The 27,168-nt window shown below is 53.8% G+C and overlaps 1 protein-coding gene across 12 annotated transcripts in view; it reads left to right on the top strand.

Annotated features, from left to right (window-relative positions):
• Positions 1–27,168, top strand: part of Bcor (BCL6 corepressor) — a 102,598-nt gene that overhangs the window by 33,946 nt on the left and 41,484 nt on the right. For 4 of the 12 annotated variants that reach the window (XM_036174505.1, XM_036174508.1, XM_036174506.1 and 1 more), the window contains exon 1: positions 24,601–25,420. The exons of 3 other annotated variants lie outside the window; for them this stretch is intronic. The gene's annotated coding sequence lies outside the window, so the exon portion shown is untranslated. Of the gene's footprint in view, positions 1–16,880; positions 17,101–24,001; positions 24,020–24,600; positions 25,421–25,574; positions 25,608–26,229; positions 26,248–26,763; positions 26,891–27,168 lie in introns of those variants that run through there. 5 more of the 12 variants (XM_036174499.1, XM_036174501.1, XM_036174500.1 and 2 more) reach the window with 5 other exon arrangements.

Below are 27,168 nucleotides of genomic sequence, written 5' to 3'. Positions count from 1 at the left end.
AGTACTGCTTACTGGCTTGTTTCACAAGGCTTGCTCAGCCTGCTTTTGCATAGAATCCAGGACCACCAGCCCAAGGATGGCCCCACCCACAGTGGTGCCATCAATTACTAATTAAGAAAATGCCCATAGACCTGCCTACAGCCTGATCTTACGGAAGCGTTTTCTCAATTAAGGCTTCCTCCTCTCTGATGACTCTAGCTTGTGTCAAATTATCCAGGATGGCTCAGGAGGCAGAGTCAGGCGGATCTCTGTGAGTTCAAGGCCAGCCTGGTCTACAAAGTGAGTTCCAGGAAAGGCGCAAGGCTACACAGAGAAACCCTGTCTCGGGGGGAAAAAAATCCAGAATGGGAGCCAAGGTCAGTTGTCCTTCAGGGCTTATGTACTTGGAGTCTGTCTAACCCCGGAGCTATCCTTGTTAGAGACTCATCCAACTCGTGAGTTCTTCTCAGCCTCCGGTCATTTCCTGACCTCCTGGCCACCCTGACTGAAGGTGTTCTTCTGGTCCAGCACTATGAGCCTGCAGTGTCCTGGGCCATCCATATAAGCCTTCTCACCATCTCCCAAAGTTGTTTTTATTTGCTTTTTGTGTGGCTCATCTCCTAGGGATAGGCGTGGTAGTGGTTCTGGTCACCACTGTGCCTCTGGTGTCCAGTGAAGCTCATGGCACAAAGGCATGAGCCCTCAAATATCCCAGCACCCATGTGAGTTGATCTTTGGATCATAGGTGTGGTGCTAAGGTGCCGAGAGGAGCGAGAAAGTGGGGTGCAGGCAAGGGGGCAGTTTGAGGTGGTGAAGCCCTAACCCGGGGCCCGGACGGTGGTCTGGAGAAGGGCTCTTTGGAGCAGCATGTGCTTTCTTCAGAACTCTGGGTGCCTGGGCACAGGGAACTAAGGGAAAGGGTGCAGGGCAGCCTCTGGGTAGGCCCCAAGATGAGCAGGGGCTGAAAACAAGCCCACAGTGAAGGTCTGGGCATGCGCAGGAGAGCTGGCTGAGGTCTTCCCTCTTTAGTTGCACAAGGAATGCCCTGAAGCTCCACAGAGGCAGGCCACAGGACCTGCTTCCCTATACCCCTGAGCCTTCCTCCTGTCTAGTTTAGCCATGCTAGGAGCCTGTTTTTCCCTCTTACACAGGGCAGGCACCCTCTTTCCTCAGGGCCTTTGCACGTGCCCTGTGCCTCTGCCTCCAACACACTTCCTGCAGAAATCCACCTGACTCACCCCTCACCTCCTTTCAAGTTTTCCTACCATTTTATGTCTCCAAGAGGCTTTGAGCTGGTGAGGTGCTTGCCACTGAACCTGGCAGCCAGAGTTCAATCCCTGGCAGGAGAGAACCGATTCTGGCAAGCTGTCCTTTGACCTCCACACAAGCACGATGGCACACACGTGCACCTACGAACTCTCACTCACACAAGGCATCCTCTGCTCACCTCGGAAGCATGCAAACTTCCCCCCACACTCTACTTCCTAGGCGCCCTTCACCTGCTCTCACTTTTCCCATTGCATCCACTGCCCACCGTCTGGGATCATTGTATGACCTGTTACCTTGATTGTTCAGCTGCCACGTGCCCTGCTGAAACACAGATGTCCTGAGGGCAGCCATTTGGTTAGTCCTCACCGGGTAGGTAGTGCCGGCACTGGCCTCTGTACACAGTTGAGTGGGGGTCTGGCAGGTGGGCTAGAGCTACAGGCCACTGTGTAGAGAGAGGGTGAACTCTAAAGGGACAGGAACAGGAAAAGGGAACCAGTCAGGCAGTCCCTGCCACAGCATTGACAAGAGGCTGTGCTAGGCAAGCAGGGCATTGATGACAAGCAATGGATGAGTCACGTTACAGGGAGCAGAAGATGCAGGATTTGGTGATGAAGGAGCAGTGAAGTGTGCTGGCCAGATCAAGGCTTCCCGGGCTGCATTACTGGATGGTAAGGTGGGGGACAGAGGAAAGTGGCCACCCCAGGGACATTTTCTGTCACTGCATAGCATTCTGGAGACCAGATACTTTATAAATAGAAATTTAAGCTGAACATGCTGGGACATGCCTATAATCCCAGCATTTAGAAAGTGAGAACTGGAGGATCGGGAGGGAGTTCAAGGCCAACATGAATTATTATCGCAAATTTGTGGCCAGTCTGAGACCCTGTCTCAGGGGACAATAAATAGGCCCCAGATGGCTCAACAAGTAAAGGCACTTGCTTGAGTTGGATCTCTGGGACCCATATGGTAGAAGGAGAACCCTGACTCCTGAAAGTTGTCCTTGAACCCACACAAGGGCCGCAGAGGACACACACACACACACACACACACACACACACACACAATGAATAAACAAATAAAATACAATTTTTTTAACCGGGGCAGTGGTGGCGCACTCCTTTGATCCCAGCACTCAGGAGGTAGAGGCAGGAGGATCTCTGTGAGTTCGAGACCAGCCTGGTCTACAGAGTGAGTTCCAGGACAGTCTCCAAAGCTACACAGGGAAACCCTGTCTCGAAAAACAAAACAAAACAAAACAAAACAAAACAAAACAAAAAAAAAAAAAAGAAAAAAAGAAAAGAAAAGATAAAGATTAAAAATTTAGCTGGGCGACAGTGGTGCACGTCTTTAATCCCAGCACTCGGGAGGCAGAGCCAGGCGGATCTCTGTGAGTTCGAGGCCAACCTGGTCTACCAAGTGAGTTCCAGAAAAGGTGCAAAGCTACACAGAGAAACTCTGTCTCGAAAAATAAAAAACAAACAAACAAATAAGCCAGGGGTGATGATGGCTCACACCTATAATTTCAGCACTCAAGGAGCTGAGGCCGGGAGATTGCTGGAATAGGGAGCTGTAGATCCCTTTGGGCTATAGGATGAGGAGGGGGAGGGTGAAGAGTAATATAGGTGTCGCTCGTGTGCTTAATATGCGTGAGACCCTGGGTTCTGAGGGAGAGAGGAGGAAAGGAAAGAGAATCTAACCACCACAAAAACTAAGAGAGTGAGGGAAGAGGCACAGGGTTTACAGCTTAAGGTTCTGAAGGCTGGTCAGTGCAAGAGTGAGACAGCATCTAGGGAGGGCCTCCTTGCTCCATCACAACATGGTGGAGGCATCATGAAGCGAGACACAAATGCATGTTATTTTCCACAGACCCACCCCCAAATAGCATAACCATTGTGACTAATGGGTGTTACATATCCAGCATATGGACTGTGAGTCGTAATGGATGTGCCTGCAGAAAAGGCCACAAGACTGGAGGAAAGACAGGCTAGAGCTGGTGTCCTGGCCTGAGCAGAGAGCTTCCATAACATCTGCCTGGCATACCATTCCAATCAACTGGGCTGTGCTTAAAGAAGAAAGGGTGTTTCATGAGATTTGGGGGTATATTTTTCTTTTTTGAGACAGGGTCTCCCACTGTGTGTGTGTAGCTCACACTGGCTTTCGGCTCACTGTATAATCTTCAACTGGCCTTGAATTTTTGAATAATCCTGGCTCAGCTCAAGAGTCACGTTTGCATGCATGGGTCACCATGCCCAGATTTCTCAGGTAAATTTACTTTATTATTTAAACATTTGTTTATTAGGGCTGAAGAGAGGTGGCTCAGCCGTTAAGAGGACCCAGGTTCAATTCCAGAGGACCGGGTTCAATTCCCAGCACCCACATGGCAGCTCACAACTATCTGTAACCCCTGTTCCAGGGGATCCAACACCCTCACAGAGACATAGATGAAGGCAAAACACCAATGTATGTAAAATACAAGTAAATACATTTTAAAAATTTGTTTATTGTAATGGGGCAGCGCCACATGGAAGTCATGACTATGGTCGATCGTGGTGGTGCACGCCTTTAATCCCAGCACTTGGGACTCAGAGCCAGGCGGATCTTTGAGAGTTAGAGGCCAGCCTGGTCTACAGAGTGAGATCCAGGACAGGCGCAAAGCTACACAGAGAAACCCTGTCTGGAAAAACAACAACAACAACAACAGCAACAACAATAATAATAACTAATGGAAGTCATGACTAGTCTGGAGTTGGTTACCACCTTCCCGTTCTGTGGCTTCTGGGAATGAAGCTCAGGTCAGGGGAACTGGAGAAATAGCTGAGCTCTAGGGCATCCAATATACTCTTCTAGCCTCCTCAAGTACCCACACCCACACACAAACAAATAAAAATAAAATAAATCTTCTAGAAATCCATTTATTATATTTTGAATTTGTTGCCATTCTACTGGGGTTTGGCACACAAAATACATACATCTGTGTAAGCAACATCCATATCAACATGCAGAATATTCCAGAAGTCTCCACAGTGAAAGAGAACTCCCAGTCCAACTTCTAATGCCTTAGCTCTGTCCACTTTCAGAGGGGATGGCGGGGGAATTCTGCAATCCCTGTTTGTGTGGGCAGACTTCCTTTGAGCCACATTTCATCTGTTAGATGCATCACCCATGCTGTCTGCGCTTGTGCTTTACAAAACAGCCTTCCAGCAGGGCTGAGTGAGCCCCAGGAGCTCTGTTTTGTGGAGTGTACACTGAGGGGAACTCGGGCTTGATAGAGGCAGCAGGGGTCTGGTGTGACTTTGAATGGGGCAGAGAGAATTCGAGTCCTGGCCCTCTCTTACTATATAGCTCAGGCTGGGCTGGAAATCGGGGTGGGTGGGGGGGGGGGTTGAAGCAGGGGTTTCTCTGTATGGTCCAGGCTGTCCTGGAACTCACTTTATAGACCAGGCTGGCTTCAAGCTCAGCGAGATCCACCTATCTCTGCCTCCTGAGTGCTAGGATTAAAGGCGTGCGCCACCACGGCTCAACAGGATTGGAACTCTGGAGTTTCCTTTCTGCCTCCCCCACCTCTCTGGTGCTGGGATTATGGGCGTGTCACCACCACCCCTGGCTTCCTATCTGTCTTTTTAAGGAAGTGATAGGATAAGCTTTGTGTTAGGTGTTGCTTGGGATTTCTGCATGGTTAGGACAGTGAAGAGGAGATAAGCCCATCTCTAAAGTCAACTGCATTGTATAAACTGCAGTACCTTGCCCCTGCACTGAGGGACTTTCTAAAGTCAGCTGCATTGTATAAACTGCACTGAGGGACTTTCATGCCGCTCTGGCCTAAGGATGGGAAGCGGGATCATTGCCATAGGATAGGAGACAATTCAAGTTTTACTGTCTGGGTCATCTGGGAGTTGGGGAAGAGACAGAGAGACACAGAGAGAGCAAGATATGAAAGAGACAGACTGACTTCTGGGCCAGAAGATGGTTTCCTGAACAAGAATTCTTTTCTTTTTTTCTTCTCTTTCTTCTCTTTCTTTCTTTCTTTCTTTCTCTCTCTCTCTCTCTCTCTCTCTCTCTTTCTTTCTTTCTTTCTTTCTTTCCTTTTTTGTTTTTCGAGACAGGGTTTTCCTGTGTAGCTTTGCGCCTCTCCTGGAACTCACTTGGTAGCCCAGGCTGGCCTCGAACTCCCGAGTGCTGGGATTAAAGGCGTGTGCCACCACCGCCCAGCGTGAACAAGAATTCTTACAGGGGCCCCACATGCTAGAGGAGCATTGCTGGTCTCTGCCTCCCACATCCAAGGGCATCTCAAGGACTTACAGAGACCTGTGGGAATTTCAGAATCCAATGTCCAGAGGGAGTGAATGTGTGTGGTGTGAACACCCACCAGCCCCACCCCACCCCACCCCGCCACACACACACACACACACACACACACACACACACACACACACAGGGATTCACAAGCTGAAAGCTTGCTCTCTAGTAGTGTCAAGGTGCTGGCAACTTTAGGGGGTGGGGTCTGGTTAAGAGGTGATTAGGTGACTGGGTCCTAACAGCCCTTCTTAAGAGGCTAATGCAATCTCTCTGGAGTGGATTAGTTTTCCTGAAATTAGGTTGTTGCAAAGCAGAAGTCATTACCTGACTCTCTCTTGTCCCCTTCTCTATGAAGCTGCTATCCTGCCTGCCACATTGTCATGCATGTATTCTATTGTCATGTATGTATTCTATTGTCATGTATGTATGCTATCCTCTCTGCCACATAGTCATGCAGTCAGGGTCCCTCACCAGGACACCAATGCCATGTTGTTGGAAACTTCCAGGCACCAGAATTGTGAGCCAAATAAACCTCTTTACTTTATAAAATGTTCAATCTCAGGTATTTTGTTATACCAACACAAACAACTTGTCTAAGATCACACACTGATACAACCAGCCTTACAATACAGACCCCTTGTCCTCTCTGAGCTCTTTCCAGACAGTGTAACACCCTTTCTCTTGACAAAGAGCCCAGTGTTGCCACCGAAAGAACGAAATTACCTCATTTTTGAAAGGCATTATGAATTCAGCTCTATTATGTAGAATGGGGCAAAGATGTCTCGAGCAGGCATGACATTGTAATTCACATCCCACTCCTTTTATTTATCTTTGCTTGCGTTTGTGTATCTTTGGAAGCAGCCTTAAACCATTATTGGAACAAAGTAGGGAGAAAAATAATAATATATAATTACAAGTGAGGAATACACCGGATGATCCTATTAATTGCCTTCCTTGCAATCTTTATTTTTGGCATTTTGAGAATAATTAAAGGATTAGGCCTCAATTGATGGCAGTGGCGGGTTAGCCTTGAACTCTATAAACAGTAGCAGTACCTCCTATAGGAGTAATCTGGTGCCATCTGCCACCTGGGACCCTGTCAGAGCAGCATTCAGGTTGCACTCTACACATGCACTCTGAACAGAAACTGTAACAGCGGTTGGAAAATAACCCCAAAGAAAGGAAGATGCAGAGGAGAGGGAGAAAGCATTCATTTGACATTAATCATTGCCAGCAGACCTAGAGAAGACAACCATGGCTGGTCCAGAAAAGACAGAAGCTAAATTATCTTCCAGATTTATCTCTCCTCCAAATCCCTGTGCCAGCAAGCAGACCAGAAAGGTCCCAGGTGTGGCCACTGGCACTGAACCCATGAAAGCATCCCAGCCTCCATTCTGGACTTGCTGCCAGCTTTATCCCTCTCTTAGGGACCTAGCAGAGAAATTCACCGCAGGACAATGGTGTCCTTAGGGGACATCATTTGCGTGGCAGATCGCAGTGAAGGACATTGTCATCAGAGCACAGGGAACTGGCCAAAGAATGAAGCTGTAGGTCCTAGAAGGGATGATGTGTACTTGCCCATGTCCCACCATGAGGGCAGAGGCAGTGATGACTTGGGGAATGAGGTGGTGAGTGTGCAGGCAAACAGTCATGTTTAGTGACTAGGCCTAGGCCTCCGGTTCCCTCGTCTTTGAAATGGTGATGGTAGTTTTCTATAAGGAATGAGATCAGTGTATACTGTGTTTGGCAGATAGAAAGCCCTTAGTAAACTCTAGGTATTGTTCTAAGAGCTGAAGAAAGCCAATCTGCTCCCCAGATCTCAAAAGCTCTGTAACTTCAGGAGAGGAATTGAGTGGAAGGGGCATGGGGACCCCTTCCCATAGTGGCTCTCTCTCTCTCTCTCTCTGTGGTGTGTGTATGGGGGGGGGGGGCTTTTTTTTTTTTTTTTTTTTTTTTGAGCTGAGGATCAAACCCAGGGCCTTGCGCTTGCTAGGCAAGTGCTCTACCACTAAGCTAAATCCCCAACCCATGTGGGGGGCTTTTTGCTTGTTTGCAGGGCTAGAAATGGAACCTAGGGGTCTCACACATGCTCCGTAAGTACTCTGCTAATAAGCTGGATCTGTAGCCAGCCCCAAGAGTGATGTTCATGGAAGCTCAAAATCCGAGAAACTTGCCCAAGAGTCAGAAAGGACGAGGCGAGTCATAATATTATCCACCGCAGAGCCACAGTTTAGTATCACTAGGAGCACTGAGAGGTTTTTCCAACTCCATGCCAGGGTCTGGTTGCTTTGTCTGAGGAGTAAGTCTTTGCCTTGAGTTTCCTGGCCCCACGTTTCTAAGGCTTACCTGGTTAGAAGACACCCTTCATAGAGATGATAAATACTCAGGTTCCCATGGTGAACAGGATGGATCAGTTGATACCTGCTGATGCTGGAAGGAAAGAAACTCCTTATATGATATTTACAGCAGTTGGCAAGAGGCCAGGATGACCCAAGAAAGATGTGATTGGAGAAGCTATGTAGGATTTGGCCCCCGAAGTACTTGGTTTGAGGAAACAGTGCAGATGCATGGCTGAGAAGCCACATACTTACTCTATGCTAAAGCATGCCAGAGGAGTGTGAAGTTAGGGCAATCCCTGTGGCCACACACTTTTCTTAGTTTAGCTGTATATAGGTTTGGGGTTGTTTGTTTGTTTGTTTGTTTTTTGTTTTGTTTTGTTTTGGGGGGGGCAGGGCTGGGAGCGGGGAATGGGGTGGTTTGCAGTTCTAAGACCTTTAGTTTCCTCGGCTATAAAGTAGATGGTAGTGTGTAGGCACAGGGTTATTAGGGGGCATAAGTGAGCTTGCACGGAAATGTACCTAGTAAAGAATTGGAAGGGAGCGAAGGTCCTCAATAAACAGTAGCTATTTTTATCTTGGACGAATTATTCAAACAGACTTGCTTGCTATGAAGCATAGCACAGTGATATGGTTCCTGTTAGGGGGTCAAAGGCATGGAACTGGGAGAAAAACCTCAGTGGACCAGTGCCAGTTATGACCAGAGCCACACTGATGGCTCCTGAGGGTCTTGAGGCAGAGCTACAGTTTTTGGCACCAGGTAGCAGCTGAGTTAGCTGACATGGTGGAGCGCACATACAATCCTGGACTGTACAGTGAGACCCTGTCTTGGGAGGCCCAGGGATAGACAAGGCACACTGAAGAGGTCTCAGCATTTGGATTTGTCTCGCTCTTGGTTAAGGGCTATCACCTCTCGGGGATGAGAAGACTGAGGCTCCCAGCAACAAGTACACCCAAGTAAGTCACTTGGCTCCTCTGACCACCAAAGACCTGTGTAGATTCCTCTCGTGCTCCCTTGGCTCTTTCCAGATGGTAGCAACACTTCTTGCCTTGTACTCCACTTTCCTAATTATTTCTGCCTCAGTCTTCACCAGAACCACAGACCCACTCCCTGCACATTAGCACCACCCTACAGCGAGCTGTCTTGCTCTCTTGAACTTGCTTTCAATTTCTGCCTGTGCTTCAGAATAACAATGTATCAGGCATTCAGTCATTCATTCCATTCATTCATTTATGTTACATTCACTCATCCTTTCATTTATGGTTTTTGAGACAAAGTCTTACCATGCCAGCCTAGAACTCTATGTAGGCTGAGTCACCAGCCTCCACCTCCTAAGTGCATCATCACACTGAGTCTTTGTTTTTTAGAGACAGAGTTTCATGTGGCTCAGGCTGGTTTTCAGCTTCCTATGCAGCTGAGAACGGCCTTGAATTTTCCTAGTGGTGGTTTTTTTGTTTTGTTTTGTTTTTCGGTTGTTGTTGTTTTTGGTTTTTTGAGACATTGTTTCTTTCTGTAACCTTGGCTGTCCTGGAACTCACTCTGTAGACCAGGCTGGCCTCAAACTCACAGAGATCCACCTGCCTCTGCCTCTGGAATGCTAAGGTTAAAGAGACCTTGAATTTCTGATCCTCCAGCATCCGATTACAGGAGTGTGCCGCACCCAATTTTTTTAAAGCGTGTTGCTGGGATTGCTGGGGATAAGACTCGGGACACTATACACTGTGCCAACTGAGTGACATTCCCAGCCTTTGTTTGAGACAAGGCCTACTTATATAGACCTGGCTGACCTAAGCATATTATACAGAGTAGTCTGGCCTTGAACTTTCGATATACCTGTGATATACCCATTTCTGCTTCTCAAGTGCTGGAGTATACCACCATTCTCCTCTTACTCCTTCATTTTTAATCAACATATATATTTTTGTGTGTGTGTGTGTGTGTGTGTGTGTGTGTGTGTGTGTGTGTTAGGTATCATGACAGGCTCTAGGAAAACACAGTCTGGACAAACAGCAACAGAAAGAGCCTAATCAGGAGCTAACAGTAGGCCTGCTCAGATGATGACGTAGACTGTGGCAAGCAGTGAAATGGTAGAGAACAAGTTGCTGGGTCAGAGAATTCAGGTTTGTTGGTTTGTTTTTAGAGACATGACCTCACTGCGCAGTCCAACCTGGACTGGAACTGGATACCTAGCTCAGGCTGGCTTCCTGTTTCCCCCTCCCAACAACTGATGTTACAGATGTGATCACACACCTGACTAAGAAGTTTGAATTCTGTTTCAAGTATGATGGGGACTAATGAGATATGTGACATGCTGTGTGTTTGCTTTTAATTTTAAGAATTCACTTATTTGCATATGTGTCCCTGATCGCATGTGCAGCACAGCAAAGTGGAGGTCGGAGGACAACTTTCGGGAAGTCATGGGACTAGAGCTCAGGGTGTTAGGCTTGGCGACAAGCACCTTTAGCTGCTGAGCCATCTACAGCACCTAGTTGGTTCATCTTTTGAAACCTGATTTTCCTATGTAGCCCAGCCTGGCCTTGAACTCATAATCCTTCCTACTTCATAAATACGGGGATTGCAGGTGCTCACCACCAAGCCCAGATGGGACATGTTGCAAAAAGGCCTGTCTGGCTGCTATGTGAGGATGGAGTGGAGGAGCGTGAAAAATGGTACCTGGGATTAAAACCCTAGGGAATCCAGGCAAGAGAATGTGGTGGGCTGGCCTACAGTTGATGTGAAAGGTTGAAATCTAGGTACAATACTGAAATGTAGAATTCTGTTTGCTAGAGTGCTGCAGGGAATCAAGGTAGAAGGTAGAAGGTTTATTTTGTGTAGGATTTTGTGTAGGTCTGGGTGATTAAGAACATGGAACTCCAGACAGAGGGCTGCCTGTATTTGAATCCTGAGAGTGTTCCGAAGTCCTTTACTTCAGTTTTTCATCTGAGACCCATGAGTGGTGTCTACCTACCTACCGGTTGCAAGAGTTCATAGACAATTTATATTGTGTGCTTTCTTACCTTAAAACCACCGTGTAGAGGTTAGCTGTGGTGACTAAACTGAATACGGATGCCAAGGTGAGCTATCTGGAGTGCAGTTTGATATGGGGGCCTGGAACTTGGGGGGAAAACAAACAAACAAACAAACAAACAAACAAACAAAGCAAGCAAGAATTATCAAGTGAGAGGTGTTTAAAGCCATAAACAGATGAAGTTTGTCAAAGTGGAGGGGAGTATCCAGGCTCAAGATCACTGCAGGAGCAGATAAGTGCCCAGAAAGAAATTGAAAGGACTCTCAGCCTGCACAAAGCTCCTGTGTATCTGCCGCCTGGAAGCCAATAAAAGGGAGCAGTTGGGGATGGGGTTAAGGGGTGCTAAGTGCGTCTGGGAGGTTGAGGAAGACAAGGATTGAAAAAGCTGAGTGGTGGCGCACAGTTTTGATCGTAGCACTCGGGAGGCAGAGGCAGGGAAATCCGTGAGTTCAAGGCCAGCTTCATCTACAGAGTGAATTCCAGGACAGCCAGGATTATGTAGAAGCACTGTTTCAAAAACGGAACAAAACGAACACTCCCGGACTCAGCCTGAAGGAAGTGTCTGGTTACCAGTACTTTCTACAGAATACCTAGGGAGGATGGATAAAATAGTGTGATAAATGATGATGTATTATACAGTGAAGTTCCATGAACTTTGGCACAAACAAGGACAATTTCCCTATGCTGATAGAAAGTCATCTGCTAACTGTCTATACTGTAAATCCAGCTGCTTGGAAGGCTGATACAGGAGGATTGCTTGAAGTCAGGAATTGAAGCCAGTTTACATAATCTAACCAGGACCTCTTCCCCCTCCACACACCCCCATATTGGCAGTTGCAAGATGTAGCAATAAGTTTTCCTGGATAAACACAGAACAATTTATGCAAATAAATTTGTGTCACAGGCACTGTTAAATGTCAATAATCCACCCCCAGGGGAAGCATGGGCTTCTTGGGAAGCTCCCTAACCCATGCTTAAAAAAAGAAAGAAAGAAAGAAAGAAAGAAAGAAAGAAAGAAAGAAAAAAGAAAAGAAAAAAAACTATGCACACATCCCTGTGCCTGTTTCTTTCCTTAACCACGGACCCTGAAGTTTTCCCTATCAGTAAACAGAGCAGAACATTTGATGCAGGTGCTATCCAAATTAATGAACAATTAATTACATTGTTTGGAATCTTATGCTTTTATACACAAAGCTGTGCTTAACCAGTTATCTTCATTAAAAAGAGAGAAAGAAGAAAGAAAGAAGGAACAAACTTCGAAAACAATAAATAAGAGTAAGGAAATCAGCCTGGTGTGGTGGCCCAGGCTTTTAATCCCTGTACTAAGGAGGCAGAGGCAGGCAGATCTCTGAGGCTTCCCTGGTCTACATAGTGCGTTCCAGTACAGCCAGGGCTATGTAGAGATTCTGTCTCAAAATGGATGAATGAATGAATGAATGAATGAATAAAATGTTATATGGGTGTAGGTATCTCTTTCAAGGGGTCCAGCTGCCTGGAAAACAGACACATAAGAAGCAAATCTGTGGCCCTGAAAGAGATGTTGTGTCACAGGAGATGCTTTGAGCAAAGGGACACTAGAGTCCTAATGCAGATGTCTTAGAATTGAAGATGGGAGACAGCTAAGAGGAGGCTGGGTTTGTTTAGGCAGATGTACAGGCGACTTTAAAGCAATAGAAGGCTCTTCTGGGTGCTGTGGTGACATCAGGATGGGTGGTTGGCTTTCAGCAAGATAGGTAAGCTGCTTTTACAAGTTACCTGCTGCAGTGCTAAAAAGTGGTTAAGTTTGCCACTAAGGTACAGGATCTGGGGCTGTGATAAGACTTTAGGGTTTTTTTGTGGGGTGGGGGGGGGGGGGGGGGTGGAGAATTGTCTGAAATTTGTGTAATTTTTTTCCCATAGGAAATGACATATGTCCTGGAAGGCTTTGGAAAAATTGAAAATAAATAAAAGTCCCTAGAATTTATAGTCCTGATGGTTTTGCTGATGGTCTTGTAAATTGTATATTTAATCAAAGGCACTCGAATGCTTCTTTTTTTTTTAACCATTGAAGAACCATTTAAATGTCAACATAAGTGATTCCCTCCCAAATAGTGCTGTTGAGACATTAGTTCCTCTAATAGACCATAATGATTCATAAGGAGGCATTTCTCGACTCTAAATTGTAGGCCTATTGAAATATAAATTAAGATGATAAATAATTTGACCTTACCTGAGAGTACTAAGTATTTACACGTGTCAAATACGAAATTACCCTGAATATCAGGGCCCCTAAAAAGGCAGCCTTCGTCTCAGTAAATAAAACGGGTTAATGAATTTCCCTTGGAGAGCGGAGGAAAGGGGGAATGCACAAAAGACTTTGCTCCAGGGGTTCGGCCCTCCGAGCCCTGCAGTGGGCTAGGGAGAGGCGCGGGCCGGGTTCCCCCTGAGCGCCAGGCGGGTGCTGGCCGCCCTTGGAGCTCCGCGCGATCCCCTTTCCCCCATCTACCGCAATGCCACTGGAGTTTCAGAACATGGAGTTTCCACGGGAACTTTGCCAGGCCGAGCTCGCAGCCCTCCCAGGATCCCGCGGCGATATATGCTGCGGCCTCCCAGTACCCCCTCTCCTCAGACAGCGTTGACCCGGCGGCCACCCAGCGCAAAGCTCATCTGCCGGGTTCACTCCCCGAGAAGGCGCAGAGCTTCCGGGGCCCGGCGTCGCTGCTCGGGTCCTGCAGAGATGATCGCGCCTTCCGTGGAGCCCCTAGCCTAGCCCATCCGCTGAGCCAGTGTGCTGGCCCGGGGCTTGGGACTCTAAGGGGCGGGAGACACTGGGGCGATCGAGGCCGAGTGGGCACGCCGGCTGCTCGCGCTGGGGTTTGGTTTTGTTTTAAAGCCGTGCTGCGCGCGGGGGTTGGGGGAGAATTCGCGCGCCAGGGGGAGGGTAGCACCTTGTCAATGAAAAATTTCCTGCTCACAAGACTCAGCTTGCAGTTTCTGTCCTGCCCTTGAACTGACAAGTGGATCTCCGCTAGGAGAGTCCCGGAGAGTCTCGCCAGGCGCACGCGGGGGTGGGGGTGGGGGTGGGGTGGGGGTGGAGGTGGGGGCCGCGGCGCCGAGGCCCCGGGAGCCGGCTGAGCTGGGCCGCCGCCTGCTCTCCCGTTTCCCCGGCGCACCCGTAAGCACCCGAGCCGAGCGGTGACTAATCTGTGGCTCCGGGCCTCTTGGCGCGCAGCCCGGGCTCGCTTCCCGCCCCCTTGTCCCTCCTCCTTCCCCAGCCCCTGCACGCAGAGCTCCGCCGGGTGAATCTTGCGGGCCGCCGCCGCCTTGCCGGGAGTGTGGAAAGCGGCTCGAGGCGGCCGACTCGGGAGCCGTCTCCAGTCGGTCTCCTTCGACCCAAGCCCCGAGTGTGCGTGTGTTTCCCTCCCCGTAAGGCACTTTAATCAGCATTTCCTCTGTGCTACCGAGGAGCCGGGGCGAACTGGGGCCTTTTAACCCTTTGCGTGCCGGATCCACTGAGGACTCCAAGAGGAGCATGCCCCGGGAGACAGGTCCACTGGATCAGCTAGGTCTGGCAAAGCCGGAGTCGCGTGAAGCCCGGCTGGATCCGGGCCACTTGCCCCAGTACGGCATACTCTCCGAGGGACAGCAGACTGCTAAGCCCGAAGCCAAGGGGCTGCGCAGTAACCAACCTGCCCGGCCAGGCGCCGTGCAGCTTGAAAGGCCCAGCGGGCTGAGGCTTCTGGAGGAGACCGAGAAGACCTGGAGGAGCTGTCTTCAAGCCTCCTGTCCGCTGGCCTGGCGCGGGGATGCCTGGCAGCCCAGGGGAGGGGGGCTTGCTCTAGCCCCACGCACTGGGCTCTGCCACCGCTCCCTCCCTTGGCCTGGCCTCGCTAGGGAGTTAATGATTGATTTACTGGCTCCGAGAGGCCGGCGCCCTCCCAAGCTATTTGTCCAAGCTGAGGAGTTGCTGGAAAGAGGTGCAAAGGCCTAGAGAGCAGCGGTCGCCTGGAAGGGGAAGCCAGGCTACCGACGGGAAGGAGCGACCACTTGGTCAGCTTCCCCTGGGAGATTCTAGCCGTGTCCGCGGCGAACCCGCGGGAGGCCCGGCCCGGACGAAGAAGGGTGCGTTGGGAAGCGCCACATGTAAAGGGATTGGCAGCTGGTGATTAGGCCGCCCGGTTTTATGAGTCATAATAGGCCGTCCGCCTGGCCCTCAACCTGCCCGTTGTAGACTTGGTGTGCTGGGCCCAAGCCATGCACTACTCCCGGCCGCGCGGAGGGGAATGCTCCAGGGGGCCCTGGGCGCCGTAAGCGTCGCCCAGGATTTCCTCTCATTTCTCGTAGAAGGCAACACAAACACCCTAAATCAAACTGCTCCGACAACCGGAGGCTCCACACAGACACATCAATAAGGATTTCGCCTCCCGCGTTCGAACGCACTGAAACACTTGTCCTATTTTTATGCAAATGACACCACACAAATAGATCTCGCAGGCCCAGGAGAGGGGCGGGAGGAGGAGGGACGCCGGCGCCCCACCAGGGGGCGGTAGGGGGGGGGCGTCAATCCCGCACCTCGGGGCCCGCGCTGGCTCGGGTGCAGTGGGGCTGGCATTAACCAGGAGGCCCGCCCCGCGTGCGGTGGCTCCCTGCCAGCGCCGCCTAGTCGGCCGCGTCCCCAGGCTGCCTGCAGAGGCGGATTAGGGAAGGAGCGAAGCGAGCCTGTGACTAATCGCGGGGCCTCGGACCGGAGCACCAAGGCCATGTGCGACTGACAGGAGCGACACTAGCAGAGGACACGGCGACGCCTCGCTTAATTGCAGGCTTAAAAAATTGCCGCCTGAGCAGCTCCAGTGCAGAAAGCCCCAACATACGCGTGGATCTGGGTCGGGGGAGTGCGCCCTAGGGGGAGGGGGTTGTCCAGATTTCTCGCCCAGAGAGAAGAAGGTTTGGCATCTCCCTGAGCCCCTGGGAGGTAGTTCTCGGGTTCCCCACTCTGCAGGCTCTTCCCAGGGGGCGCGCTGAGTGAGTGTGGGTGAGGTGGCCAGTCACTAGGAGTAGGTTTTTCTATCCTTTGCCCTTTGAGTCTGTGCTTCCCTCTTCTAACCCCAGACCCGATAAAGGAGGCCTACAGCAAAGGGTAAGATTACAGCGTGCCTTTTAAAAATAAGAACCATACACTAAACACTTTACTTCGCTCCTCTTTATCCACCCACTGAGATACAGGGCTCCGAAGGACCAAAGGAAAGCCAAGTCAAGTAAAAGCAGCCCAGGAGCCAGGTCATTGAGTGCCAAAAGTCTGGGGTCAGAGACAGGAACCCCGGGCTCTCCGAAGGCCCGTGGTCACAGTCCCTGTGGCCCAGGCTGCCTGTCTGGAGCCCCAGGGCCTCTCAAGAGAGAAGCGTCGGCGGGGCGGCTGGTCTGTGAGTGGGGGTGGGGGTAGGAAGGCAGTGGCGGGGAACCCTGCAAGAGAAGTTTCCACCACGCTTTGGTCTGCTGCTGCCAAAATCCCCTGGCCCCTCCCCGCCCGCAGCGCCTTCCGTTGCCACCACAAGTTTGGTTTAACGAGAGAGCTCGGGACAAAAGCAAACCTTTTCTATAGACCCTGAAAACAAAGGGGGAAAGAGACGCGCGAGGCCGCAGAGAAGCGTCTGCTAGCGTAATGGTTCCAGGCCCGAAAGCAGAGCATTAGAACTGCAAAAGCCGCGCGGGCGGGAGGAAGTGCGAGGCGGGAGGCGGGAGCGCGGGGAGGGCGGGCGGGGGAGGGGCGCTGCGCCATGTTTCCGTGTCACCCGCCGAGTCGCCGGCGCTGGGCTCGGTCGCCAGCTCCCGCCTGCCTCCATAACAGCCGAAAGCGTGCGATTAGCAGCCAGACAGGCGGGGACTCCGGGCCCGCGGGGCTGCCGCACACGCCGCCCCGCGGCCCCGGCCCGCGCTCCCCTCCCCCGCCCGCCGGGTAATCCTCCTCCTCGCTGCAGCGCTGTGTGCACTCTCATTAGAGCAGGGTGGCTTTTCTCTGCGCACTCGCTCGGCTCCCGCTGGCAAAACAACGCCTTCCCCGGCCGGGCCCTGGGCCAGGGAAGTCGGAGAGGGCCGGACGGGGGCGGGGTAAGGCTGGGACAGCCACGCAGGTTAGCTCGGCCGCCCGACCCGGGGCATCCAGAAGATGGGGAGGACCCTCTGGCCCTCCCCCACGCGCAGTGGCAAAGCCGGAGGTCCGTACCAGACTCTCTGTCCCTCGGGAAAGGGGGGGGGAGATGCTGGTGCCATGCTGACCTGCTGCCGTCCGCGGCACGAGGCGAGAATGCGTGGGGCAGATGAGTGTCTGGGTTGAAGAGCGCGGGGGGTCGGGGCGCGGGGGGGGGGGCGCTGGACACTGGGGAAGATTCCCACAACTGCTTTTGGCCCCATGTGATTGCGAACGACCTCTTAAGGCCAGAAGCTGTATTTCAGGTGTTGTTGCCCCAAGACCCTCAGGGAGACCAGTGCCCTCGGCCAGCCTGCTGGCTTTGGCTTTGACCGCCCACAGTGGGTCGGAAACGGGGGAGGATGCGACCCCACGGCTGCGGAACCCCATTTTCTGTTCCGCGATCTCTGTACACAACAGTAGGCAGCTTTTCCCAGCCCCGTACGCCCAGCTGCAGGGCCCGGAGCAGGTGTTCCTGCCTGGCCGGAGTAGCGGCTCGGCGCCCGTCCTGTCCCAGCTGCGGGGCCGAGAGAGGAGAGAGGGAAGACGTGCTGGTGGCGGTGGTGGCTGTAACCGAGGGACGTCTCACCGGACCGCGGGGAGGGTCCTCCGTGCTTACGTGGGGTATTCCAGGCTGCGGACAGTCGCCGGGAGCCAGGAGGGATCTGGGATGACGGGCGGCCAGCTCCCGTCTGGAACTACCCTGGGGGCCAGAGCAGGCAGTTCGGGGTGGCGGGAGGGCTTCCGGTCCCCGTGACTGCGGCGGCGGGGCGGCCGGGAAGTTCCCGGCGCGGCCGCGAGGAGCACCCTCCCCCAGCCGCCGCCGCCGCCGCCGCCGCCGCGCAGCTCTCGGAGCGGCGCCCTAAGAGCCTCCTCTGGGCGTCTGGCGATGTCGCCTTCACCTTGTGCAGAGATGGGGGGCTTCCAGGGTGGTCCCCGCCCAGCTCCCCCACGGGGAGGCAGGGGTCTGGGAGCCTGCCGGAGCAGCCGCTCGCCTCCCAGCCCCTCCTCGCCGCGCCGCTGCTATGGCGGGCACGTGAAGCGCAGCTCGGCGCCGGGAGCCCGCCAGGGAGCGGCCTGGCCCGCCGGCTCAGCTTCGCCACGGGTCCAGGAACGCGGAACCAAGTCGGGCCAGGTCCCGCGGAGCTCGCTGCAGCCCCGCACCCCCTCCCTGCCCGAACCGGGCCTTGAGGCCGTGCCAGACGGCTCGCCCGAGGGGAACTCGAGCTGACTAATGGGACGCGTGTGGGCCTCCAGAGAGGCCCGGCTGTCAGCAGATGCCCGCTCGCTCGCTCGGCGCTGACGCCGCGGCCAGGCTCTTCGCGGAAGGGCAAGAGGAGGGGTTTCCCCGCTCGGTGGTTTCGGCTCCCTGGGGACAATCCGGCTGCGGCTGGCCCTGGGCTCTGGGTCCTGGAGCCTGGCCCCCGGCGGGCCGACTCAGGGAGCCTGGCTCCGGGGTGTCGGGGTGTCGACTGGAGAGGGTGCCTGAGAGCTCTGAGCCGGTGGTGGGCAAAGGCTCAGCTTAGCCGGAGGGACTGGCCTCCTTTGCCGCTTGCGATCTGGGGCCAGCAGTTTGGCTGCGGGTGGGGCTGGGGGTGGAGGATTTGCCAAGCCATCCTGAGTGCGTGGACCTCAATAGCAAAACCTTCAACAAATAGAAAGTCTTCCGGAAATCCCTCAGGGAGATCCCTGTGAGGAAGAAAGGATTACTAAAACTCCTAGAGAGTCCAGTTTAGCTGGGAGTTCTCAGGGTCTGGTCTGAGTGATGCCTTTTCCTCCCTTTACGAGGGTTTGTGAAAATCAGCAGAGTTTCTTATTATTTCCAATTAACAGCCACCTCATTGTTGACATAGTTATATGACCCTCCCAATTATAGCTACCTGTTTAGTTTCAACACATCGGCTTGATGGTATTAACACAAACATAGGCCAGTAACTAAAAGAAGAAAACGGCCTTTGCAAGCTTGTGTGAGATGCAGAATAAATCCTCATCACGCATCCCTGGTTTTATTCAGTTTAATTACACTAGGAATTCTGTCCCCCACGAAAAAGCCCGAAACCCTGCAGTAGAGGTGCGACTTTTCCTGGGGAGCCTCGCCATTGGAGAGAGGTTGCTGGTGGAAGGGAGGTGGGTTTTAAATGTCACTTCCAAATGAAAACGCTTTCCTTCGGCTTTTTTTCTTTTTTTTGATGCAGTTTTCGAAAGGAGCATTTTTTCGAGATAAGAAGTGACCGATCAAAATCGCTGAGGGAGGTTGTAAGCAGCCGCTTTGCCCCAGCTTAGCCTTATCTTATCTTTCACACTTGCATGGCGGAAAAAAATTGGCTTATCTTTATCCCCACCCCCTTCTCGCCTTAATTGCTAAAAAACACTGGTGTGTTAAACGGGCAGGAAGAAGGTCTCTGGATTGTCAGTAGAACAGGAAGATTAAAAAAATGTGGGGTCCTGGGGGAAAGATGGGTGACAGAGTTTCTTCTTCCCCTTAGGCCTTACTTGTACAGTGCAGAGGGTCCAGTCCCAGCTGGAAGGCACCATGACCAGATTTCTTTTTTAAAAGAATGAAACAAAAACGCGCATGGCTTTGGCTCAGGCACCTTCCCAAGGCCTCTTTTTCTCAGTACCCTGTTTACCAACCCCTCCCCTTCGTCTCCCCTCAAAACCGTCACTGGTCTCTCCTTGAAACCCTCACCATCATCCTCTCTCTTCTATCATCTCCTCCGTTTGGGGGGTGGGGAGCGGGCGGGATGCAAGGCTGGGACGTGCAGCCTGCTGGAAATCATTAAAATATATGCGGGTGTCTGCAAACACACACTTTTAAATCATGGCGTTTCCCCTCCACGCTGGTATATTTAAACTCCAGAGCTTGCTGGATCTCCTCCCTCTCAGTCGTTTGTCTGTGTCACCGACAGGCCGCTAATGGCCAGGCTTCCAGGCGCTGTGCATTATGCATTAGCCTCCCCCTACTGCTGCCCCACGCGGAAGGTTCTGTCAGGCCCGCAAACCATTCTGCATCCCTGCTCCGCTCCATCGAGGCATGGGGGCTGTGGGGTCGCTAACAGACTGGGGTATGGGGAAGCAGGTATGCTCGGTGCAAGGACAACTATCTACCCCCTTTTTCTTGAGCTCCCACAAATCCCCGCCCCCACGCAGGGTAAAACATGCACTAGAGGGCCTAGCTAAACAAGACCCCTGGCCTGGAGGTAGTATCCGGGTTGATCTGTAAGAGTATCCGGCTTTCATGGAGGGGCCAGGCCCTTCTCCGAAGCGCCCCCCCCCCCTTCCTACCATTTGGTCAACACCCAGTCAGCCTTTGGCAACAGCAGTGTAGACTTTGAGATCCCAGAGTTCAGCGCCTGACCTAAATGTAGCCTAGACCAGGAATTTCCTGATGTTGTTTCTGTGAACCACATTGGTTCTGTTCTTTGGGCCTTCCACCTCCAAACAGCCTAGAACTCTCCAAAGGCAATTTTATTCTGCCCAACCTCAAATCCAGCAGAAGGCAGCTCTCTTTAAATATTTCACAATTAGTCAAATCCTTAGGGTCAAGGATAGGCTTCCAATTGTTACTTCATCTGAGTTTTGAAAGGAAGACAAGAGGGTGAGCTAGATTGGTCTCCCCACCCCCCCACCTCAGCCTGTGGGTTTTGTTGTTGTTATTGTTATTGTTTTAAGTGCCCCAGGGTAAGCCTGGAGTTCATTTACAAAGTGACTGGAAGACTGGAACACTGTAACTGTGGGTGTTTGAATGCTTTTAAAAGATAGTTAACATTAACAGGATACTTCCCTCACATTACATTAACCAAAATGTATCGTCTTTACCATTCAAGTGTGGAGTATTCCAGTAACTCCAATATTTAATGTCATAAGCCAGAAAACAATCCCCGAACTAGGATTTCTAGTCTACACATACCTGTCACAAATAAACCCCAACTATACACACATTTGGGAACCCAGAGTACCCCTAATTGCAGGTAGGACCTCATGACAGGATGCAAGGCCTTACTCCAGGCCTAGGGGTAGCCTGACTGGTGGAAGCCTGGCGGGTCTTGTAATCAGCAGAATCCAAAAAGGACAGGCAGGTTTCAAGTTTGCTCCCAGAAGCTCCAATTTGCTTTTCCAGTTACAGAGCCTGCTTAGAATCTGCAGCAGGAGAAGGCCTGGGAGCCTAAAGTCCAGCCATATGTTGTAATCACAAGACCTTTTCTGGGGGGCGGGGGCGGGTATGAGGCCAGTGGGGGAGGGGCAGCCTCCGCAGCTCCACCTCGGAGTGCTTCTCATTTCCTTGCTGATTTATTTTTCAGCTGGCTATGGGGCCTCCCCTCCCTTGTGCCCACTTGCTGGCCCACTCCATCTATTCCTCTGCTTCCATTGAAATCCTCCCCTTTCGGAGGGCAGGGGATATTGGTGGCCTGACACCGGGTCAGTTCCAAAGGGACGTGGAAGAGGGCAATTGAGAGAACAGAGGAGGAGCCAGACCTTGAGCATCCGAGGTAGACCCCTGGATCTGGTAGCGCCCCCGAGTAAGGACACAAGATGGGACTGCCTTTCGACAGCTTTCTCTTCACAGGCAACAATTCCCACTAACCAGGCCAATAGGTGTGACTTAGGGGACCTGGGGAAGATCTCACATTTTAATTCTCAGTGAATCAGAAACACACACACACACACACACACACACACACACACACTGCGTGTGCGCCTCTTAGGACTTCCTTAATAAGATATTTTTAAAACCCCCATGGAATTGGGAAATGCATCCTAGGAGATAGAAGAGAAAGCCTTTAATCCCACCAGCCCGATGGAGAACACCGTAGAGTCCAGAGACTCCCTTAAAGGAGAGGGGGCTAGTGCCACAAATTATGTCAAAGGCAAATTTACTGGCCTGTTTGTCTCCAGCATCAAATTTCCCAAGCATTCAGCCCTCTCTAAGGCCCCTTCGCCCTCACCCCCCCCCCCCCATTCACTTTAGTTCTAGGACTTAAAGTTAGACAAACAGACCCCTTTGTGGGCAGTCTCTGGAGGCCCTAGGATTCAGAGAGGCCTCCGGGCCGTGCTCGGCTCCTGGGTTTCCCAAAAGTTCTGGACAGTTAGTGTGACTCGGACTCTGGGAAAAGCCTGTTCCTGGGAGAGTTGGGAGGTGAGAAGAGGGGGAGAGAAGGTGGCTGGGCATCGAGCCAGGGCTTCTGCGGTGCAGGCCGGATGAGCCTGGCACTGCTCTTCTGCTCACCCAGGCCAGCCCTCCTGCCCAGCCCACATCGCCAGCGGCCTTTCTGCCTGGAACCCCGTTCAGAGTTTCCCCCTCAAATACCCAACTCCAGCTTTCCCGGTTATTTTAGACTTGTTTTGAATAAAAGGAGTCTCTTCATAAAGAAATGTTGCCACAACACCCAACCAGCGGCCTTTCTCCGAGCTGTGTCTGTAACTCGCTTGCGTTCAGTCTAATAACTTTTAATGTCTAGCCTTAAAACGTCTTTATAAAAACTAGCTTTACAGCATAATAGTCCAGGTGTCTTTCTGCTTGTTACAGGAGATTACAAAAACGTGTAGATTAGCTTTCAGAGACAACCCCCCCCCCAAAGACCAGGAAGAAAAAGGCATGCATTCCATTCTGCAGGCGCGGGTCCTGGACGCATTAGCAGCCCAGCATGGCTAGGCACAGCTCACTGGCCTGCCTGCCTGTCTTTTGCATCAGTTGTTACAAGCAGCTCTGGAGCATGAAGATTTAATTCTGTTCGAAGTTTCGGGTTTCAAACGGTAGAGATGTTTCACTTCTGCTTTGAGAAGGGCTGTTTTTATAACTATGTGCTGAGAACTAAAACAGAATGAATAAAATTGCACCTAATATCAGTCCCACAGTCAGTAGTGGGCCTCATTTTTAAAAGGGAAAATATCTTCTAGCTGGAGATGATTTTGGCCTTGACCTTGACTTAGTAATCAACTTGAGATGTTTTTGATTATTTTTTTGGCATGTGGACACTCCAGGATATTTAAAAACTTTCCGTGTGGGTTTACTAGCCACTTCCATTTCGTACTTTGGGTCTCATCAGGCCTGCACCATCCTGTCCCTAGGCTGAAGAGATACTCCCCCGCTCCCTTCCCAGAATCAAAAGACCCCATAGAACCACCGAATAGGGTCACCTTTGGCCTCGGTGTCAGAGCTCTCAGCCTGGGTGCCCTGACTTCCCTTCCCGCCAGCTTCACGGAGCGGAGCTGGGTTCGCCCTTGAGGCTCTGCGCTCCGGGGAGGCCGGAACCTCGCTTCTCGGCTTCCCCCTTCTGCTTGCCTGCCCTTCCCTTCCCCCCTCTGGCGCCTAGAGCTGCTCCCGGTGCGCAGTAGAGGCTCAATACGTGTCAATTGAATTGAACTGCGGCGGGCGCAGGCTGTACGCCGCTGCCGAGCCCGGATCTGCACGACGTTACCGAGTGGAAATTTATGTGCTGAACGGTGAAGCCAAAAGTTGTTCCCGGCCAAGTAAAATAAAACGCGGGAGATAGCCTCACGAGGCCGAGGTGAGAGATGAGGGCAGACCCTCCAGCCATCGGAGGTCCGGACCGGGAAATGCTCAAGAACTGGGAGGAACTCAGCCGCGTCCCAGTTCCCTTTACGGCCCTCCCACCCCCTGGTGTCCCCAGGAGCAGCCTCCCCCTCCCCCCGACAATTCCGACACAATCGAAACGTGGGGTGTGTGTGGGGGGGGGGGTGTGAGGGCTCGCGGAGTTAGGACGCGAACGGCCACTGTTGCCAGGGGTGGTGTTTACGTGTAGCTCCTCTGGGAAGAAGGGGCGAGGTGAGGTGGGTGGACGCCCGCGAGCACTCAGGCTCTGCCGGGCTGGGTCTCCGAGGGGACTCGAGGCCCCGAGAGCGCGGCACTGGCGGCGAGAGGCGGCGGTGGCGCCTGCCTCTGGGGTTTGACAGCTTTGCCTGAGCGGAGTGCGAGGCGCTTTATGGTAATTGCGGTCCTCCACTGGCCTTCTGGGTAGCAAGGGGAGTCTAGGCGCGCAGCAGGGAAAGCCGCCCCCGCCGCCCCCCATTCTTCGGGCTGGGGATCCGTTGGCCGACCTAGCCGTCGCCGCCTCCCCAGTCGGTCTCCACTCCCCTAGGACGTGAGCCCCGGCTGGGCGTGAATAGCCAACTCGGCCCGAGCTGGGACGGAGAGGACGGTGGAGTGGGGGGGTGGGTTGTCGACACGACTCCACCACCCAGGTGGTTCGGGGTCGGTTGTGTTGAGCCCCCGATGCACCCGGGTGGGGATCGGTGACGGCCGGGGAAAGTCGGGGGAACCTTTCCCGGGGAATCACCCCCTCCCGAAACCCCACCGAGGAGGCGCCGCAGCGGAGGGTGAGCAGAGACTGGGGAGCTCAAACTTGCGAGAGCTGGAGGCGGCGGCGGCGGGCGGGCGGGCGGGCGGGCGGCTGTCGCCCGAGCGCTGCGCCTGCGGGGGGAGGGGAGGCGGCTGTTGGGAGGGAGGGAGGGAGGGCGGGCGGAGGGAGGGGGAGGAGGAAGAGGAGGGAACCTGGGAGGGGGAACGCGTTGGGATCGCGGCGTGCGGCGGCAGACGGAGCCCGGGCTCCCAGCGGCAAGGTGAGGCCGAGCCGCGCTCCGGGCTGAACGGCGACCGAGCTCTTCTTCGGCCGAGGGGGAGACGCACCGGAACCCAGACCACGACCGAGAGCGGGAGCGAGGCGGGCGGCGGTGGCGGAGGGGGAGCACGCGAGCCGCGGGGCCGAGAGCCCGAGCCGCGCTGTCGCCGCGCAGGGACGACTTGGCCAACACACTCACTCGCTCACACACACACACACACACACACACACACACTCACACACACACACACCCAACCCGAGCGGGCGCTCGCGGCGAACCGTCAACATGGCGCTGGGGCTCTTGCCCGAGCGCGGGCGGCAGCGGCGGCGCGGGAGCTGCTGAGGCTGACGGAGCCCCAGTCCAGCTGCGGGAGGAGAGGATCGCGCGGGGCCGTCGCCACCTGCCCTGAGGCTTGCAGCCCGCCCCGCCCCCCCCCCCCCCCCCCCCACGCGGCCCAGAGCCCACCCCTCCGCCGGGCCGACCCCTAGGGCAGCCGGCTGGCTGCAGAAGGAGACGGAGGCGAGCGAGCGCGGCGCCGGGAGCGGGCTGCGGGCAACCGGGGAAGGCAAACTTTGCTGCTTGCTGCGCCTCCCCGGCCAGGGCTCCTTCTCCGCTCCTTAACGTAGCCGTCCTCCCCCGACCCCGCACACGTCCACCCACCCAGCAAGCCGCCCCCGATCCTCCTCGCCGCCTGGACTCCGCTCCGGGGAAAACTTCAAAGCGCCGGATCGCAGGCTCCCTGCCTACTTCCCGACTGGGGATTTCAGGTCAGTGCCCAGAACACCTTTCCCCGGGGAGGCCGCGGGCGGGCGGGCGGGCGTGCTGGAGCACGGGGGACTGCAGCCGACCCCATCCCTCGGGACTCCCACCCTCAGAGGCTTTCTCCGCCGACTCCGGTAGACCCCCGTCGGGAGGTTTAGCTACCTTGCTCGCTTTCGTTTTTACATCAGAACTGTAAGTTATTAAAAACGCAGCCGACCTAAGCAGCCCCCGCGCGGGCACCAGGCGGGGAGGGACTCCACGGGGGACTAGCCGTCTCCCGAGGGAGCTTGGAGGACGGGGAGTTCAGCGAGTGGAAGTTTGCAGCCTCTGTGTGTCTGCGCGGGAGAGCGGTCGTCGCCGAGCGTCGGGAGTCAGGCGCGGGGTGGGGGGGGGGGGGGGAGTGCTGGGCTGGAAGCTGGGAAGCTCGGCTCGGCGGTACCTCGCTAGCAGGAAGGGGAGGCGGCGGGTTCCCGTCTGCTTTCTTTTTCGACTCGGAAAAGAACTGTAAAAACCCCCAGCCGCCGCCGCTTCGTCTGGCCTCTCCAGGGGCCGGTAGTGCCTCGGAGTGGAACGACGGCTTGTGCGTGCGCTAGTGTGTGCGGCCGGCCGGCGCCTCGGACCGAGCCGAGCTCTACCTGCCGTGGTCGCGTAACTCCGGAGGGGAGTCCCGGGTTTGGTTTTTTTTTTTTCTTCCTTTCTCTCCTTCCCCCCCCCCCCCCCCTTGGCTTGCCCCAAAGCGTGAATCACGTGGATTTAGGAGGAAAAAAAAAAAACTACTAGGAATCCATAGAGAGCCGGAGATTCAGACTGGGCCAGTCCGCGGGCCTGCCAGGTCAGCTGCTTTGTTTTGTAAATGTTCTTTTAAGATTCTAAATTCGACCCCCTCCCATCTTCTCCCTTCGGGAGACATCCTTAGGGTAGGTAGTAAGTTCTGAGCCCCCTGGAGCGGATTTGGACTGCTTGTGTGGGAGCAGGGGCGGGGCGGAGGAGCGAGCAGAGCCCCCAGCCCTCTCCTGGGCTGTGGGGAGCCTGGTGGGCGCCCCGATGGGCGTGTGAAAGTCTGCGGCCGGAGGAAGTTGGTCCCACTCGGAGGGCGGGCGACGCGGAGGCTCGGGGCGAAGAGGAACTTGCGCACCGGGCGCGATCCTCGGCTGAGGCGGGGAGGGCGAGGCGGCACAGGGCCAGCGCTTGGAGCAGGCGGGAGGCTGCGCTGCAGAGCCACCACCAACCCGGGGGCTCGGGGCGGTGGCGAAGAGCGCCTGCTGTTTACGAAGAGAGCCTAGGAGCGCCCTGTACTGGGGCGGCTAGTGGCACGTGTAGTCCCGGCGGACTTCTGGCTGCCCGGTTGCTCACGGGAACACGCACCCACGTCCCGAAGACGACCGAGCTTGTCCGCTTAGAAGCCGAGGCCGAGCGAGGCTTAATTTGCTGCTAATGAATCTTTTCCAGAAGTCCGCGACCTCCAGCTAGATGTTGTGAGTGCCCGCGCGCGAAGGCGCGCGCCACGGGCGTCTAGAGGGTGGGGGTTGGGGGAATGGGAAAGCGAAGAAGGAACTGGAGGAGGGTTATGTTTATTTAAAAACAAACCTCAAAAAGAAACCAGCGCTCTTCAAATAAGTATTCGTACTGCCTGGTTGCGTCTAGACTAGACAGTCCGGGGTTTTAACTGTGTAACCCCCTCCTCGCTCACCCTTATTGAGAGAAGGCTAGGAGAGGAGTACTGCTGTTTGGTTCTAAGGTTAGTCCCTTGGGC

This window comes from Onychomys torridus, chromosome X (genome assembly GCF_903995425.1).
Source record: "Onychomys torridus chromosome X, mOncTor1.1, whole genome shotgun sequence".
Lineage (NCBI taxonomy): Eukaryota > Metazoa > Chordata > Mammalia > Rodentia > Cricetidae > Onychomys > Onychomys torridus.
The sequence above is the reverse complement of the archived record's forward strand: the minus strand, read 5'-3'. Positions and strand labels throughout refer to the sequence as shown.